The sequence below is a fragment of the Manis pentadactyla genome, chromosome 1, assembly GCF_030020395.1.
Source record: "Manis pentadactyla isolate mManPen7 chromosome 1, mManPen7.hap1, whole genome shotgun sequence".
Lineage (NCBI taxonomy): Eukaryota > Metazoa > Chordata > Mammalia > Pholidota > Manidae > Manis > Manis pentadactyla.
Genome location: NC_080019.1, coordinates 14,799,720 through 14,817,104, shown reverse-complemented (window position 1 = coordinate 14,817,104; position 17,385 = coordinate 14,799,720).

Below are 17,385 nucleotides of genomic sequence, written 5' to 3'. Positions count from 1 at the left end.
ATTAGACTCTCTTCAGAAACTTCTGCTATTAAACCTATCATATACAGGTCTTACTTCGCCTACTCTGAAATGTTCAGAGAAAGAAATGAAATCAGGAAAATGAGAAAGCAAGAAGTAAATATAAAAATGACTTGGCTTATGTGAAAAGAAGCAGATTGCACTCCCAGAAATAAAAAGTATCGTTACTGACATAAAAAAAAAAAGCAATAGATTGACTGAAAAACAAGTGAAACATAGCAAAAAGAGAGCCAGCGATCTAAAGATAAATCTGAAGAAATCCCTTTAAATGAAGCACACAGAGATGAGAAACAAGGAGTCGTTAAGAGACATGGAGGAAAATGCAAACTAAGAAAATGGCACATACATACACATACACAGGAGTGAGAGGATGAGTGAGGTCAACAAAGGCCCTAGACTTAAAGGGCTGGCGACTTGGCTTTAAGAAGGAGTTGAAAGGAGAAGCATCTTCTTCTCCCCAGTGTTTAGAGCCCAAGTCTTTATGAAAGGTTGTTTCTCAGACTCCACCCTCAAAATGTTAGAAATAGAAATGGAGTCAAACTAATACTGCCATTGTGTTTGGAAAACTAGTCTGTCTCACCAGGGTTGGAACCTATTCTACCACAGAACATTTTTCCTGTATGACTGTTCACAGGTATTTTTAAGTCTTCCCTTGCCTCAGCCTCCAGGTCTTAGGAACTTGCCTCACCTGCACACGTAGCATTTTTCATGTCATATCATCTTTTGAAATGTGAGTCAGCCAGCACTGGCTGAGAAAGGTCTAACATTGTCCTGTCCCTGGATCACATGGCTATAAATTTGTTTAGCTTCAGCCACACAACAATGCTGTTCACTCCACTTTTTTGTTAGCAGTCATTTCATGAATTTATAGGTTTAGCTGCTTTCCCATAATTTCATTGCACACTGTAGATGTGACTCTCTGCACATCTGGATGAGAGAATTTCCTCTTCCCTTTTCCAGATGTACCGCACTTGAATCATTACATTGGTCTCCTTGCCTCCAGCACTGTAACTCATGCCTAAGTGAAGCTTATATGACATGTATTTTCTCTGGGAGGCACCTCACATCACAGTCTACTTGCACTGAGCAACACTAGATGACATTTCAGCACCATGCCTGGGAACATTTCAAACAGCAAAATCACCAAAAAAAACGCACAGAAATGTCAAACACATGGCATTAAATATGGACGTTCAAGTAGAAGACCAGGTGTAGCCTTGTTTGACCTCACTGGGCACATTCTCATTTAGCCACTCGAATTCTTCCCTTCTTTGTGCATTTCCATGAATGGCCACAAAGGTACCACAAATATTAATGTGGGTTTACAAATCTGTTTAGGAAGTAGGTGAATTTGCAAATATGAAATCTTCAGATAATGAAGATAGGCTGCACTTCATGCGCTTTGTATTCATTTTCTCTTGCTGCTGCAACAAACCGCCACAAGCTTAACAGCTTTACATGGCGTACCTTTGTCATGTCACCTTTCTTTGCCTCAGAAATCCAGGCAGTGCGTGTCTCAGCTGGGCAGCTTGCTCTCAGCCTAACAAGAATGGAATCAAGGTGTTACCTAGACAGGACTCTTACCTGGAGGCTCTGGGTACAATTCAGCCTGCAAGCTCACTAAGACTGTTGGCAAAATTCCTTTCTTTCTCATGTTTTCCACACTGTCACCTCCTTCAAGCCACCGTGGGCAAATCCATCCTTCTTAACTCATCCCTGTGGCCTTCCCTTCTGCTAGGCAGAGAAAGGTCACTTCTTTTAGGACTCAGATGATGAGATTAGGCTCCCCTGGAGAATCCAGCCTAATCTCCCTATTTCAAGGTCAGATGATTAGTAACATGAGTGAAATCTGCAAAGCCCCTCTTTGCATGTGACATAACCTACTTGTGGGAACAACACCAGGGTCAGAAAGGGCTGCCTACCACACAGTATTAAGAATGCAAAATGAAAATACTGGACAGTAATAGAAAACCGGTTTGAAAGTTTATTAGACTTAAAACTCTAGGTGTTATGGAGTTATGGGGGAATGTTATAGTAGTTAACTTTAAACTTTGTTAAGTTTAGTATTACATACATGGAATACAATTTCAAAGGTAAACAATAAAAGCAGTACAAGGGAGGGATAACAAAACAAAATAAAATCAATTCTGTCCTTCAAAAAAGTAAAAAGAGAGCAAAAAACTTAGGACATTTATAAAGTACAAAATAAGAGTTTAGAGATAAGTCACAGTCAAAGACCCATCAATTAAAAGAAACTGTCAGGACTGATAAGAACAATGCAGCTATATATTATTTTCAAGAGATAAACCTAAGACCTAAACATAAATAAAATTTGAAAGTAAAGGACAGAAAAAGACATTTCAGAGTGCACTGAAAACCTCTCCTGGGAAATGATGGAAGATTTCATTCAAACAAGGCAACAGTTGTAAATGTGTATATGCTATGCACATGACGTCACAGTCTACAAAGAGAAAAAAATGGTAAGTCAAGGGAGAAACAAGCAGATCTAACAGCACAACAGAGAATTCAAGACAAATTTCTTAGTGCTTGTTAAAACAAATAAAAAAATAACAAGTATATGGCTTGAGGTGATCTATAGATCCCCACACCAAATAATTTGAAACTAAACACTATTTTCAAGAGAACATTTATAAAGATTGAACATGTACAGGGTCATAGAGCAAGGTGAAACAAATGTCAAAAAATGAATAAGATATATTTGGTACAATGAAGGTAGAAATAATAAACAAAAATATTTAAATATTCTTCATCTGCAAATTTAAAAACACTGTAAAGCAAGAGTCAAAGACATGAATAGAAATTAAAATACATGCTAATCTCAGATATTCTCAAAAATGTCTGCAAGTCTCAAAAAGTTACAGTCGGTTTATTTTCACAAAAAAGCTAAAAACCAAGAAAATAAAACAACAGACTGTGTAGAAAGCACAAAACTATCTTAAAAAACAAAGGAGAGACAACCAAAATATACAGGACAGCAGTTTTCTCTGTGAAGAGGGTAGGATCGCTGAGAAACACACACAGTGTGGCAGTGGGGTGGGGGGCTCCTTGTAGTTTTACAGTTAGTGGTGATCTCAAGAATGTCAGGTTGCTTGTTTCACAATAAATATTCATTATAAATATTTCTGTGGATATATTAAATCATACATAAAGTTAAAATGATCATACATATGAGAATAAATATTATTGCCAAGCAGTAATAATAAAGTTTAATAGAAGCTTGACATGTATGCATCTAGCAGAATTTTAAAAACAAAACATGAGCCACAGAAACAAGTAATGTGAAATGTTTTAAAAAGCACTGAATTCTGAGAGATTCTGAGAACAACCTTTCTATCTTCTCCTTCTTTGGAAACAAACCCCCATCTTCTCCCATGACTGTGCGAACACGTGATGGGAATCATTTCACCCCAAAATCATGCTACTTCTGAGAACTATGGACATTACTGGGTCTCTATCTCATACTTACTCCTATTCACCGAGTTCCTAGCTGATAGATTCCCGTGGGGCAGTGGGTTTTGTCGGGTGATCTAATGCATTTCCTGTTGGGAGTCCTGGCTTTTTCCCTGTTTCCTGCTGGCTTCATGGCTGCACAGGACTTCATAGCAGCTGCTCTCCGCATGGGTTCCCTCTTCCTGCTCACACTGTTAGGCTTCCCAGTTGTTTTGATTGTATTTGCTTTCTGGAATGACACAGAAATATTGCTTTCTTTTTATTTGTGGCATTAATGAAAGTTCTCTGGCTTTTATCAAAGTAACTGACCCTCTGTGTTTACTTGGCTTCATTATACACCATCGGGTGTTAGTAAGTCATCAGCAGTGGTGATGGGTGGATGTGCACACGTGGCTCTCCAATCAGTAAGCTCACGAAAACATAAGGCAGAGGTCAACAGAAATCAGGGTTATCCCAAATGCTAATTAGAGATCCCTCTTCTACCACTATTGATTTTATCAGAGCATTTGGTTAAAATGTTTCTGCCTTCCTCCAAATGACATATCCAATAAGGAGCTAATGTCCAAACTATATCAAGAAGTCACACAACTCAAGACCAAAAACAACCAAATAATCTGATTAAAAAATGGGCAGAGGACAGAGGGGCAGAAGATGGCGGCGTGAGTAGTGCAGCGGAAATCTCCTCCCAAAACCACATATATCTATGAAAATATAACAAAGACAACCCTTCCTAGAATAAAGACCAGAGGACACAGGACAATATCCAGACCACATCCGCACCTGAGAGAACCCAGCGCCTCGCGAAGGGGGTAAGATACAAGCCCCGGCCCCGCGGGAGCCGAGCGCCCCTCCCCCCAGCTCCCGGCGGGAGAAGAGCAGGCAGAGCGGGAGGGAGACGGAGCCCAGGGCTGCCGAACACCCAGCCCCCGCCATCCGGGCCAGAGCGCAGACACAGTGCATGCGTGGAGGGATGGAAACTAGGAAAACAGGGCAACAGGACTGGAGAGCGGGTACCAGAGGCCTGGTGCCGGAGGACATAAGAAAAGCGAGTGACCACTTTTTTTTTTTTTTTTTTTTGCTGTTTTGTTTTGGCGAGCGCTTTTTGGAAGTCTTAAAGGGATAGGGACCCCAATAATAGGAAAACAGGGCAGCAACACCGGTGAGCAGATGCCTGAGGCTGGCGCCGAAGAATAAAAAAAAATGAGCAGCCATTTTTTTAAAATTTATTTTAATTTTTAAATTATTATTTTTTTTTTGTGGTCGTTGTTTTGTTTTGGCGGGTGCTTTTTGGAAGTCTTAAAGGGGCAGGGCGGGTCACTTAATCCAGAGGTAGGGAATCCGGGGATCCCTGGGCACCCTAACCCCTGGGCTGCAGGCAGCAGGGAGGCCCCTTACGGAGATAAATAGCCTCCCAGCCGCTCCTGCTCCAACGCGACTCCACCACTTTGGAGTAGCTGCCCGAGCCAGGCCACGCCCACAGCAACAGCGGAGATTAACTCCAAAGCAGCCGGGCAGGAAGCAGAAACCCTGTCTGCGCGCAGCTGCGCAGCACAAGCCACTAGAGGCCGCTGTTCTCCCAGGAGAGGAGGGCCACAAACCAACAAGAAAGGAAGTCCTTCCAGTCGTCACTCGTCCCAGTTCTGCAGACTATTCCTATCACCATGAAAAGGCAAAGCTACAGGCAGACAAAGATCACAGAGACAACACCAGAGAAGGAGACAGACCTAACCAGTCTTCCTGACAAAGAATTCAAAATAATAATCATAAACATGCTGACAGAGATGCAGAGAAATACGCAAGAGAAATGGGATGAAGTCCGGAAGGAGATCACAGATGCCAGAAAGGAGATTGCAGAAATGAAACAAACTCTGGAAGGGTTTATAAGCAGAATGGATAGAATGCAAGAGGCAATTGATGGAATTGAAATCAGAGAACAGGAACGCATAGAAGCTGACATAGAGAGAGACAAAAGGATCTCCAGGAATGAAACAATATTAAGAGAACTGTGTGACCAATCCAAAAGGAACAATATCCGTATTATAGGGGTCCCAGAAGAAGAAGAGAGAGGAAAAGAGATGGAAAGTATCTTAGAAGAAATAATTGCTGAAAACTTCCCCAATCTGGGGGAGAAAATAATCGAACAGACCACGGAAATACACAGAACCCCCAACAGAAAGGATCCAAGAAGGGCAACACCAAGACACATAATAATTAAAATGGCAAAGATCAAGGACAAGGAAAGAGTGTTAAAGGCAGCTAGAGAGAAAAAGGTCACCTATAAAGGGAAACCCATCAGGCTAACGTCAGATTTCTCAACAGAAACCCTACAGGCCAGAAGAGAATGGCATGATATATTTAATACAATGAAACAGAAGGGCCTTGAACCAAGGATACTGTATCCAGCACGACTATCATTCAAATATGACGGTGGGATTAAACAATTCCCAGACAAACAAAAGCTGAGGGAATTTGCTTTCCACAAACCACCACTACAGAACATCTTACAGGGACTGCTCTAGATGGGAGCACTCCTAGAAAGAGCACAGCACAAAACACCCAACATATGAAGAATCGAGGAGGAGGAACAAGAAGGGAGAGAAGAAAAGAATCTCCAGACAGTGTATATAACAGCTCAATAAGCGAGCTAAGTTAGGCAGTAAGATACTAAAGAGGCTAACCTTGAACCTTTGGTAACCACGAATTTAAAGCCTGCAATGGCAATAAGTACATATCTTTCAATAGTCACCCTAAATGTTAATGGGTTGAATGCACCAATCAAAAGACACAGAGTAACAGAATGGATAAAAGAGCAAGACCCATCTATATGCTGCTTACAAGAAACTCACCTCAAACCCAAAGACATGTACAGACTAAAAGTCAAGGGATGGAAAAACATATTTCAAGCAAACAACAGTGAGAAGAAAGCAGGGGTTGCAGTACTAATATCAGACAAAATAGACTTCAAAACAAAGAAAGTAACAAGAGATAAAGAAGGACACTACATAATGATAAAGGGTTCAGTCAAACAAGAGGATATAACCATTCTAAATATATATGCACCCAACACAGGAGCACCAGCATATGTGAAACAAATACTAACAGAACTAAAGGGGGATATAGACTGCAATGCATTCATTCTAGGAGACTTCAACACACCACTCACCCCAAAGGATAGATCCACTGGGCAGAAAATAAGTAAGGACACGGAAGCACTGAACAACACAGTACAGCAGATGGACCTAATAGACATCTATAGAACTCTACATCCAAAAGCAGCGGGATATACATTCTTCTCAAGTGCACATGGAACATTCTCCAGAATAGACCACATACTAGGCCACAAAAAGAGCCTCAGAAAATTCCAAAAGATTGAAATCCTACCAACCAACTTTTCAGACCACAAAGGCATAAAACTAGAAATAAACTGTACAAAGAAAGCAAAGAGGCTCACAAACACATGGAGGCTTAACAACACGCTCCTAAATAATCAATGGATCAATGACCAAATCAAAATGGAGATCCAGCAATATATGGAAACAAATGACAACAACAACACTAAGCCCCAACTTCTGTGGGACGCAGCAAAAGCAGTCTTAAGAGGAAAGTATATAGCAATCCAAGCATATTTAAAAAAGGAAGAGCAATCCCAAATGAATGGTCTAATGTCACAATTATCGAAATTGGAAAAAGAAGAACAGATGAGGCCTAAGGTCAGCAGAAGGAGGGACATAATAAAGATCAGAGAAGAAATAAATAAAATTGAGAAGAATAAAACAATAGCAAAAATCAATGAAACCAAGAGCTGGTTCTTCGAGAAAATAAACAAAATAGATAAGCCTCTAGCCAGACTTATTAAGAAGAAAAGAGAGTCAACACAAATCAACAGTATCAGAAACGAGAAAGGAAAAATCACGACGGACCCCACGGAAATGCAAAGAATTATTGGAGAATACTATGAAAACCTATATGCTAACAAGCTGGGAAACCTAGGAGAAATGGACAACTTCCTAGAAAAATATAACCTTCCAAGATTGACCCAGAAAGAAACAGAAAATCTAAACAGACCAATTACCAGCAACGAAATTGAAGCGGTAATCAAAAAACTACCAAAGAACAAAACCCCCGGGCCAGATGGATTTACCTCGGAATTTTATCAGACATACAGGGAACACATAATACCCATTCTCCTTAAAGTTTTCCAAAAAATAGAGGAGGAGGGGATACTCCCAAACTCATTCTATGAAGCTAACATCACCCTAATACCAAAACCAGGCAAAGACCCCACCAAAAAAGAAAACTACAGACCAATATCCCTGATGAACGTAGATGCAAAAATACTCAACAAAATATTAGCAAACCGAATTCAAAAATACATCAAAAGGATCATACACCATGACCAAGTGGGATTCATCCCAGGGATGCAAGGATGGTACAACATTCGAAAGTCCATCAACATCATCCACCACATCAACAAAAAGAAAGACAAAAACCACATGATCATCTCCATAGATGCTGAAAAAGCATTTGACAAAGTTCAACATCCATTCATGATAAAAACTCTCAGCAAAATGGGAATAGAGGGCAAGTACCTCAACATAATAAAGGCCATCTATGATAAACCCACAGCCAACATCACAATGAACAGCAAGAAGCTGAAAGCTTTTCCTCTGAGATCGGGAACTAGACAGGGATGCCCACTCTCTCCACTGTTATTTAACATAGTACTGGAGGTCCTAGCCACGGCAATCAGACAAAATAAAGAAATACAAGGAATCCAGATTGGTAAAGAAGAAGTTAAACTGTCACTATTTGCAGATGACATGATACTATACATAAAAAACCCTAAAGACTCCACCCCAAAACTACTAGAACTGATATCGGAATACAGCAAAGTTGCAGGATACAAAATCAACACACAGAAATCTGTGGCTTTCCTATATACTAACAATGAACCAACAGAAAGAGAAATCAGGAAAACAACTCCATTCACAATTGCATCAAAAAAAATTAAATACCTAGGAATAAACCTAACCAAAGAAGTGAAAGACTTATACTCTGAAAACTACAAGTCACTCTTAAGAGAAATTAAAGGGGCCACTAACAGATGGAAACTCATCCCATGCTCGTGGCTAGGAAGAATTAATATCGTCAAAATGGCCATCCTACCCAAAGCAATATACAGATTTGATGCAATCCCTATGAAACTACCAGCAACATTCTTCAATGAACTGGAACAAATAATTCAAAAATTCATATGGAAACACAAAAGACCCCGAATAGCCAAAGCAATCCTGAGAAAGAAGAATAAAGTAGGGGGGATCTCACTCCCCAACTTCAAGCTCTACTATAAAGCCATAGTAATCAAGACAATTTGGTACTGGCACAAGAGCAGAGCCACAGACCAATGGAACAGACTAGAGAATCCAGACATTAACCCAGACATATATGGTCAATTAATATTTGATAAAGGAGCCATGGACATACAATGGCGAAATGACAGTCTCTTCAACAGGTGGTGCTGGCAAAACTGGACAGCTACATGTAGGAGAATGAAACTGGACCATTGTCTAACCCCATATACAAAAGTAAACTCAAAATGGATCAAAGACCTGAATGTAAGCCATGAAACCATTAAACTCCTGGAAGAAAACATAGGCGAAAACCTCTTAGTCATAAACATGAGTGACCTCTTCTTGAACATATCTCCCCGGGCAAGGAAAACAACAGCAAAAATGAGTAAGTGGGACTATATTAAGCTGAAAAGCTTCTGTACAGCAAAAGACACCATCAATAGAACAAGAAGGATCCCTACAGTATGGGAGAATATATTTGAAAATGACACATCCGATAAAGGCTTGACGTCCAGAATATATAAGGACCTCACACGCCTCAACAAACAAAAAACAAATAACCCAATTAAAAAATGGGCAGAGGAACTGAACAGACAGTTCTCCAAAAAAGAAATACAGATGGCCAACAGACACATGAAAAGATGCTCCACATTGCTAATTATCAGAGAAATGCAAATTAAAACTACAATGAGTTATCACCTCACACCAGTAAGGATGGCTGCCATCCAAAAGACAAACAACAACAAATGTTGGCGAGGCTGTGGAGAAAGGGGAACCCTCCTACACTGCTGGTGGGAATGTAAACTAGTTCAACCATTGTGGAAAGCAGTATGGAGGTACATCAAAATGCTCAAAACAGACTTACCATTTGACCCAGGAATTGCACTCCTAGGAATTTACCCTAAGAACGCAGCAATCAAGTTTGAGAAAGACAGATGCACCCCTATGTTTATTGCAGCACTATTCACAATAGCCAAGAATTGGAAGCAACCTAAATGTCCATCAATAGATGAATGGATAAAGAAGATGTGGTACATATACACAATGGAATACTACTCAGCCATAAGAAAAGGGCAAATCCAATCATTTGCAGCAACATGGATGGAGCTGGAGGGTATTATGCTCAGTGAAACAAGCCAAGCGGAGAAAGAGAAATACCAAATGATTTCACTCATCTGTGGAATATAAGAACAAAGGAAAAACTGAAGGAACAAAGCAGCAGCAGAATCACAGAACTCAAGAATGGACTAACAGGTACCAAAGGGAAAGGGACTGGGGAGGATGGGTGGGTAGGGAGGGATAAGGGGGGGAGAAGTAGGGGGGTATTAAGATTAACATACATGGGGGGGTAGGAGAAAAGGGAGGGCTGTACAACACAGAGAAGGCAAGTAGTGACTCTACAACATTTTGCTATGCTGATGGACAGTGACTGTAAAGGGGTTTATAGGGGAGACCTGGTATAGGGGAGAGCCTAGTAAACATCATATTCGTCATGTAAGTGTAGATTAGTGATACCAAAAACAAAGCAAAAAAAAAAAAAAAAAGGGCAGTTCCTGTGTGGTAACCTCCAACAAGTTCTACACAATGGTATAAAGGGCATATAAAAGTGTAGGCAAAGGGTCTGTTTGTGTTTATACAGAGGATCAAAGCCTAATTGGGCTACCCCAAAAATGAACTAAGATACGATATGAAAAAGAACTTCCAACATCAGCACTCTCGGGAAGACTCATGCCAGAAGATGATCATCAAAAAACCCCAACAAAGATCCATGCACTGCTACAGCTGTAGATGCACTCATCCCACCAGCTCCTGGACTTGCCATGGGAATGAGGAAGGAGATATCTAAGCTGGCCTGTGCATACAGTAAAACAACAAATTTGACTGGATCTATACTGTTGGAACTCAACCAAGAATTTGGAGAAGTGCGAATTGTAGCGCTCCAAACTCTTTCAACTATAGACTATTTACTGTTAAAAGAACATATGGCATGTGAACAGTCCCCAGGAATGGGTTGTTTTAATTTGTCTGATTTCTCTCAGACTGTTCAAGTTCAGTTGGACAATATCCACCATATCATAGATAAGTTTTCACAAATGCCTAAGGTGCCTTAATGGTTTTCTTGGTTTCACTGGAGATGGCTGGTAATTACAGATATGCTTTGGTTATGTAACTATACTCCTATTATGTTAATGTGTGTGCGCAATTTAAGTAGTAGCTTAAAACCTATATATGCTGAAGTTACTCTACAAGAAGATATGTCAAAGAAATAATCAATCTTCCCAAGTTTTCTTCCGTCTGCTACTTCTATAGCTTTTCTTCTTCCTTCCTAATTACAACCCTTAAATAGAATTCGTGCCTCATATCAAATTTACCAAGTATCATAACTCCTCCAAGTGGTAAAGATACCTCAAGACAAATGCTGGGCATAGAAGCCACAGGGCATAAATATGCAAAGAAGTAAAAAGCTAACCTTTTCAAACAATAAGGCTTCCCTCTCACTTACCAACTTTACATTTCCCTGTATGGCCCCGGAAGATGACTGGTTAGCCAGAGACGGGTAAGATTCCTCAAGGGAGGAACAACCTAAGACAGGCACAGTCGCAGGGGGGCCATCAGGTGAGAAATTGGGGATCAACAGAGATGAGGCTTAGAACCTCACCCCCCCGTTCTGAGAGAAATCTCCTGCATACGTGGATGTTTTATTGCCCTGGTCTAGCTTGGATTAACACATAGTCTACAGGCACACACCTGATCATCTACATTTGCTCTCTTACAACACTAAACTATGTTTTCTACCTTTATCTTGTATCTACCTACCACTTCAGCATTTTATTAAAAATAATAATAATAAAGAGAGAAATGTGGTATCCACATATAAATCAAGTATAAAAACCAAATGAGTATTCATATTTGAACTGACTGTTTAGAGTTCATAATGCATGAGCAAAACCGAAAGTTTCTGTGATGACTGCCCTTGTACTGTTCACTATGTAACTTATTCATTATGTAAGAATTTGTTCTACATGTAAGAACTTGTTTGTTATGCCTCAGAAGATTGGAGACTGATGAAAATTAGGCTTGGGGTGGATTAATGATTGTGCATTGAGCATTGACTCCCCTATACAGAATTTTATTGTCGTTAACAACCATTTGATCAATAAATATGAGAGATGCCCTCACAAAAAAAAAAAAAAAAAAAAAAAGGACAGACTTCCAATGGTAAAATAAATAAGTAACCGGGATGTAATGTATAGCATAAGGAATATAGTCAAGATATTGTAACAGCCTGGTAGGGTGATAGCTGGAACCTAGAATTATGTATATAAATGTTCTACCACTGTGTTGTACACTTGAAACTAATGTAATGTAATACTGTGTGTCAACTACCCTTCAATAAAAAATAATTATTAATAAAAAAAAAAAAAATGGGCAGAGGACAGAGGACATGGACAGATATTTTTCCGAAGGAGACATGGATAGCCAACAGAAAATATGTTCCAAATCATTAGTCATCAGGGAAATGCAAGGCAAAACTACAATATCACCTCACCCCAGTCAGAATGGCTAATACCAACAAGACAAGGAAAACAAGTGCTGGTGAGCATGTGGAGAAAAGGGAACCTCGTTGATGGGGCTCTTTGTTGATGCAGCCACTGTGCAAAGCAGTGCAGAGGTTTCCCTAAAACTAGAAATAGAAGTACCGAATAGCCTAGCAATTCCACAACTGGGAATTTACATGAAGAAAAAAATATCACTAATTTTAAAAGCTATATGCATCCCTATGTTTATTGCAGCATTATTTACAATAGCCAAGATATGGAAGCAACTAAAATGTCCTTGGATAGGTGAATGGTTAAAACACACACACAATGTAATATTATCATAACAAAGAATGAAGTCTTACCATTTTTTGACAACATGAATGACCTGGAGGGTATTATGCTAAGTGAAATAAGTCAGAGAAAGAAAGACAAATATCATGTGATTTCACTTATATATGGAATCTTAAAAACAAAACAAATAAACACCAAAATAAGTAATAGACACTTAGACACAGATACAGAGAACAGACTGGAGCTTCCCACAGGTGAGGGAGTCGGGAGGATGGCTGAGGTAGGTGAAGGGGTGGGAATGTTTTATATCTTCATGTGGGTGATGTTTACGTGAATGTATACACATGTCAATATTCATAAAACTGTACATTAACATTTGTGCATTTTACATACCTCAATATAAATAACATTAATAGTAATAAATGGTTGTCTTTTCTTACTCTGTCTTAACATGAAAAGAAAGGAAGACTCATTTGGGTGAAATGCAAATCTACACACATATACATATATTCGATGCCAAATATAATTTCACAACTCATATTCACACAAAGGTTTTCTAAAGCACAGATTATTTTCCTACAAATTATCACAAATTCAGTGGCTGAAAACAATGTCCATTTATTATCTAACAGCTGCTGCCAGGAGCCCAGGAGCAGCTTAACCAGACCACACGCTCTTGGTCTCACGAGGATGCAAGGCATCCATCCCTCAGGCTGCATTTTCATCTGGAGTCTCAACTGGGGAGGAATCATTTCTACGCTCATTATGTGTTGGCAAAATTCATTTCCTCATGATTGTAACAGAGTGAGGGCCTCCACTTCTTACTGGCTCTGGAGGCTCCCTGCCATGTGGCCTTCCACGCAGCAGACACAGCATGGCTGCTCGCCTCTTCAAGCCAGTGCGAGAGGGTCTCACGTACGGTAGGCTTACATGCGATCTTATGTAACAGAGTCACCACGGGAGAGGCATCCACTGTCTTTGAGGTGGGTCACGGGCTCTGCTCCACTCCAGGAGGTGCAGTCACACCAAGGCTTGGATCCTCTGCAGGCCGGGACGATGGGACCAGTCCGTCACTCCGCAGGTATTTACTAAAATATTGCCTATTACCTGCGAGTTACAGAGTGTGTTTAAAAAATATTTGGAAAAACAAGACTACCTAGATTAATGATACCAAAATAAAAAATAAAAAAAAAACAAGATTACCTACTCTAAGTCACCGAAGTCCAAGTCAGAAAGATATTATTGTATCAAAAGCACAATGTGTGAAATTATTGTGGTTCCTGAAGTGGCTTATTGCTTCCTTTACTTCTTTGGAAGAATATGACCATGGTTTTTGTTATTTTCTTTGCTCCCTCAAAAGCTTAATTATGCCAACTTATTTGTTACATATCTTATGAAAAAACATAATCTTTATAAACTCATGTAATTGAAGGTATAAATCAAATTTTAATTATTTCACTTGTACAAAATACAGAAACAGAGCATTTATAATAAATAAAACCTAATAAACACAAAACAATACTCCAAGCACATTGGGCCTCTATTTCTTTCAACATCCCTTAAGGTATTCAGTTGCATATCTGATAGTATTTTATTTCAAAAAAGATAACCTCCAAGACAAACCCCACATGCATGAAGAATCAAAGGGCCTTTTAAATTTTCCTTATCCTTCTAACAAGCTCCAGGTCTCCAAGTGGTTCCTTCCAGAAGGTGACTCTCACACAGAAACAAAGACCATCAGATAACACTTTTGTACATGGCTGTCTTTTTACATAAAGTCACCATGGGACTGCTTTGCCTCATACAGAGAGGCAGATAAATGACACGTGTCTGCAACCTGTGTCAACTTCTCTGTTTTTAAGTTAGTCTCTCCTGGCAAAGCAACACTTTGGAAATGAGATGAAAAGTGACAATGCCACTAAAGATGTGTTTTTTACATATGTGTGTATCAGTAAAATGGCAGGGTATGGCTTAAATAATAATTCCGGTGGTTTTACAGACTGAACAACTATTAAACTAGCCTTTCCAAGGAGCAGAGCCACTTTATTTAAGCAGCTGATCTTATGCCATCTTTGTGAGATTATTTAGTTCTTGTTTCCCTCAGTTAAAATATATTTCTTTACACTACTCAACTCCTGGCTAAAAAGGCTGAGAACTGATATTAGGACATCAATATATGCAGATTGGTAATTTTTTTCTGATTGTTGCTGTTTCTGAATATAGTAAAATGGGGATAGGAATAATGTTGCTTTTCTGGGGACTAAATAAATCATAACATATAAAGCTGTAAGAACACTGCCTGGTGTATAATAAGCACTCAGGAAATAGTAGCTAATGTTGCAAATTATGAATGTGGGGGTTCAATTATTTTAAAGTATCACAAAATTCCAATTACAGAATCTGAAGGATGAGAACTGAAATGAAAGTAGGAAGATTTAAGTTGATTCAGAGTAAGAGCCACTACAAAAAAGGATTCAATTCTCTCCATCATTTCTTGATTTTATTTTCCTAATTTTAATTTCTTTATGTGGATGGCAAGTGGTTAAAAAAAAAATCACTGGATCATTTCAAGAAAGTGAATGTGTCCCAGGCTGTGACCACAAATTGTTGCAACGGTTCTGGTCAATATACTTGTAAACCGAAAGTATCTTTCAATGCCTTGTGCTTTATCCGGGGAAAACTCAAACCCACCACAGATAGATGTAGTTCCATCTTCCTGATGGCTGTTAAAAGTGACAAGTGGAATGACTTCTGGCAGTTTCACTCAGATCCCCAGAGGACAAGAGTCAAATTCAAAAAACAAGCCGTAAAGGAATGTTGTATGAGAGTGATACAGGGCTTGACAGATTGAAACACAGTCTCAGTGGGATTCGGAGCAGAAAAAGAAACAAGTCAGGTCCTATTAAATTGTCTGCAGGGCTGTGGGATTTTATTATTCAGTTGGCAAAAGTGGCAGAGCACTGCAGTATGGGCTTTCTAGATTAAAAGTTCAGTTAATTTTTGATGTTGGGGAGCATCTCCAATTTTGTAGCAGCTGTGGCAACCACTCCCCGATAGAGCAACACTCAGGGGTGTTCAACAAATGGGGAGCAGAATTCCTTATTTTATCTGCCTACTATTTGTGTATGTGTGCTTGTGTTTATTTGTGCAAAATTTACCTAAGAGCCAGCTTCTCAGTAATTTCTCTGAGAAATTAAAAGACAAATGCTTTTGCTTGAAGGGGAACTCATTTCATATGTAGATTTTTATTACTATTATTTGAGCAGCATAAATTAAACTGAGGAAGAAAGCGCTCAGTTCTTTTACTATGGGGATTATTGTAATTTTATGTATATGTGTCTATTTCTAAGTTTTTTTGGTACTTTAATGTCTTCTGTCTTCACAACAAAAGATTCTTTTGGAGGGGAGGGAAAAATCCAAACTATGACTAGACTGCATCAACATTCGGACTGTTGATAAAGCTGACTTTCTGGAAAATTCCATAAACGATTTCTGCAGATGAGCATCCGTCTTTCACTTAGAGGCCAATGACAATTTCTGTTGTGCACAGCTGCCTATTATTTATGTCATTTCAGAGAAGAAACTGTTGTTCCAGTTGGATGATAGGTTCTGCAGTTCAATGCATTTTTACTGAATATAGGTCTGCTTCTATAGCTATTTTAAATCTTGAGAGAGGAGAGAGAAGTAAAGCATCCAACCAGAGTGGCACTTACGACAGGTGAGCATTTGATTACGCCCTTGTTCAATAGGATTGACCTTCATTATGGAGCTGGTCAGGCTTCTGCAAGTCAGTAGAGACCCACCCACGGAGTTCCTCCTGGTGTGAGCGGCAGGGAAGCCTCAGTGCTAGGAAGGATTAAGTGCATGCTGGGGAGCAGGAAGACGCAGTGCCGGAGCCAGGATTTCACTGAGACCCGCTGCTGTGAGAGGAAATGTGGGATGAACCACTTCAGATGCCCCAACTTCTTCCCCTGTCTTTATTGTCTGACCAATTTCATAGGAACCTTGCCCCAGGCAGGGAACCCCTTCCTCCCAAAGCATGTCCTGTGTACAGGCACTAATGAAGTGACAATACTTAAAGGAAGTGATCATTTATGATAGGATAAGTTTAAATAATTAGACAACACCATAATAAAACATATGTCACCAAATGTTTGACATATTCACCTACCACACATATTCACAGTACAACTTGTAAGATATCCATGCCTAATTAATTAATTACAACTAGCTACACATTAGGCAATGCTGGTGTTGGAATATTATAGGAAAGTCTTCTGGAATCTGTAACCTCCTATGTCACAGACAGAGTTTGTTTTTCTCAGTTCTTGTTCCCACCAAAACAAGTAATTGAAGGGCAGAGACACAATAGCAAAGTAGAGTGAAAGTTTCGATTGAATATACCCCAAGGGAGGAGCAGGCCAGAGTCAAGGCAGACAAAGACCCCAAACTTCTAGGAGAGGGTCTATTTATCACGTCCTAGCAGGGAGACACCTCTTTGATTGACAGAATGAGGTCATTTATGTTAGATACCCATTCCTCGTGATGCTCATGTCTTTTCCCAAAATGCACACAGAAAATTCAGGGGTGGAGGAACAAAAATTCCCATTTTATTTTAATGAGATTATGATGCAGTGCTGTTTGGGCAGTTCTTAGTTTTGTGTTATTGCACCTGTGCTGTGATTTGGTTGGGACTCGTTTGGCCTGGTCCC